This window comes from Coenobita brevimanus, chromosome 29 (assembly GCF_032717465.1).
Source record: "Coenobita brevimanus isolate Jiangsu-jjx chromosome 29, ASM3271746v2, whole genome shotgun sequence".
Lineage (NCBI taxonomy): Eukaryota > Metazoa > Arthropoda > Malacostraca > Decapoda > Coenobitidae > Coenobita > Coenobita brevimanus.
This window is the reverse complement of record NC_136982.1, coordinates 8,531,470-8,534,742: the sequence shown is the minus strand read 5'-3', so window position 1 is coordinate 8,534,742 and position 3,273 is coordinate 8,531,470.

Here is a 3,273-nt window from a genome sequence, read left to right as displayed (position 1 = left end):
CACGCCATCTCCAGTTAATTAGACATGTGGCCAACTTTCCTGTGGCTGATCCTACGCACAGGGTGATCTCTGAAAGAGTTAACCCTTAGTGGAGGAGGCCAAAGAGAAGGGCATGTAACTCATGGCTGGAGCAGGTCGATTACTCCTGTTGGGAGATACTTAGAGAGGGAAGAGTCACTGCCTGGCGGGTTGCACAAAGGGACCTGAACTGCATGGATGGAGTCAAAGGGTGTGTGAGGCCATGCGCCTTGCAGCATTTACCCCTTCTTGATTATGATGATTCACAAAATACAAGGAAACTGCATACCCAGTCCTATGATGTGCATTCCAATTTGAAAGAATTACAAAATAATACTGCTGCACCATAAAATAAGTTGGCATTCCGATCCAAAAGCCACATGATTGCAGTGGTGGCATATGCGAATGAAATATATTACGGAGAGTATAAGAAGTGCATTAACCCACCGCATCCCGTTGACATATATATGCACCTGAACGTTTTGTCACTGTGACTCCCGTTGATGTTTACAAATACACTGCAATTGCAAGGTCCGTCATTTGCACATATTTCAAGTTTCACACATGATTTTTGGTACATACAGTATATGTGGGACACCTTCCTCTTCCCGAGGCCAGGCGGGGACAATGCCTTACCCTGCGTGACCTAACCCCCCACACACGCCACTGTCTCAGCAACTCACCTGTTACCAGTGGCCTGGCCAGTAAAAACATGTCTCGCCACGGTACGAAATTCAAGGCAAGAGTGATTCCCTACTCGACGACAATGTGGAGGACAAAGTTTACGTGGTGTTTGAGGAAGAAGCATGCAGAAGTAATGAGCAGGTAAAGTCACCATGGAAGGTGCAGTATGTTGATGTGTTTGGTGAGTAAAACAATGCTTATATTGCCTATATTACTGTGTGAAAACCAATATACTCTTATACTACATATAACATAAATACCTTCTTATTCTGAGTGGTTTGGAATAGTTACCCCTACATAGAAAACGTCTTCTCTGAAGCCGGGCTCAATAGAAGACAGTACTAGGTGAGGGTAGGATCACCTGTGCTGGCATTTCTAAGCATAGGTGAGCACTTTCTGAATTTTCGATGTTTCTCAAAAAAAGCAGAGGTTTTAGCCAAAAAAGAAAATCTAATATCTGCCGGGGTTGGGGGAGGTCATTGACAAAAAATCTGCTGGGACGTGGTGGGTTAAGATATCCTTTTTTTTTTTTTTTTTTTTTTTTTTTTTTAAATAACAGAATGGAGGAAAAAAAAAACAAATGGGGGAAAAAAAAATAATCCATACACCAGACTACTGGTGTCCTCCATTCATAAAATATCTGTAACAGTTAGACTTGAACAGTTGTGGGTTGAAATTTGGAGGAAAACAACTCTGGGGAAGCGAGTTCCAGAGAGATGCAGTTCGGGGAATGAAAGAATTCTGATAGGCAGAAGTTCTGCAATATGGTTGAGTGACATTCCAGTCATGAGCGCTACCAGATGCCCGTGTAGCACGAGGGAAGGCATGGAGAGGTGGCACCATGGACGCAACCTCGTCTGAGCACTTGCCAAAAAAATATCTGTAAAATAATGCAAGGGAGGCAACATTCCTTCTTACTTGCAGGGGAGGTAGTTTATATGTAATGGCAGGGTTGTTAATGATTCTAACAGCTTTATTCTGAACCTTGTCCAGTTGTCTCAATGCAACCTCTCCACAACCATTCCACAAGGGTGAGCAATGTTCAAGCTGAGAGCGCACATGACTCTTATAAATTATAGCTAACTGCTCATCGGCGAAGAAGTTACGGACTCTGTACAATAATCCAAGTTTCTTTGAGGCGGCCTTAGCAAGTGATCTGACATGAGAGGTCCAGCTGAGGGCACTGTTAAGTGAGACGCCAAGAATTTCAATACTTTCGGAGATGGGAATATTAGTAGCACTAAAGGTAATGTACGAATCAGGCAATATCTGTCTATTAGTAAACTGTATATATTTAGTTTTACTAGCATTAAAAGAGACAAGGTTGTTTTGTCCCCATTCACTGATTGTAGCTAGATCTTGATTTATGGAGATGGCTGTACTGAGTTGAGAGGTAGAGATATTAGACTTTGTAAATGGATGTCTGAGTGTGAATGAACTATGTAGTGTTGAGTCATCTGCATATGAGTGAACGGGATTGTGAGTGACAGATAAGAGATCATTAATATGAACCAGAAATAGGGTTGGCGCCAGAACTGATCCCTGCGGCACGCCGGCGTTAACTGAGTGGAAATTCGAATATACATCATCTACTTTTACTCTTATTTTCCTGTCACTAAGATAAGAAGAAATCAAAGGAACAAAAGACGTTAGTCCACAGCAAGGGAGTTTGGACAGCAGGGAACGATGCCACACTCTGTCGAAAGCTTTAGAAATATCAAGAGCTACTGCATGAGTTTCTCCAAAAAGATCAGTTGATTGATGGATGGTATGAGTTAAGAGATTGAGTATGTCAATGGTGGATCTTTCGTGGCGAAAACCGTATTGTCTATCACTAATTAAGTTGTTGGATTCAAGATGTTTAACAATATGCTTATTAATTAAAGTTTCAAATACCTTACCAAGAGAAAATGTGACAGCTATTGGTCTGTAATTGGAGGGGTCAGACGAACTTCCTTTCTTCGGAACTGGGTGGATATTGGCTTCTTTCCATGAATTTGGGAATAAAGAAGTACGTATGCATAGTCTGAATAATTTGGCTAGGACAGAGGCAAGTTCAGGGGAACACTTTTTCAAAACAATTGGAGGAATTCCATCTGGGTCTGGAGCTTTGTTGGTAGGTAAATTGTTTAGGATGGATTTTACGAATCTTGTCTGTATTTTAAGTGGGGCAATTTCGGGAGAATCAAGTTCCAGTACTGAGACATTCTGGCTGGTATCATCTATGGTAGAGTTTCTTGCAAAGGTACTAGCAAAGATATCTGCTTTCCCACGTGGGTCATTTGTAATATTGCCATCTGAAGATTTTAGTGGGGGAATGGAAGATGACTTGTTAAAGTTATTATTGAAAGAATTAAGAGTTGACCAGAATATTCTATTGTCATTAGGGTTGTTAAGTAGTTTTGATGCTTGCTTTTGAAGAAAGTTTGATTTAGATAGATTTAATACAGCTTTTGCATGATTTCTAGCAATTTTAAATTGGGAGAGTGATTCATATGTTTTTGATTTTAAGTAAGAGTTATATGCTAATGACTTTTGGGCTGTTGCTCTGGCACAATTGCCATCAAACCA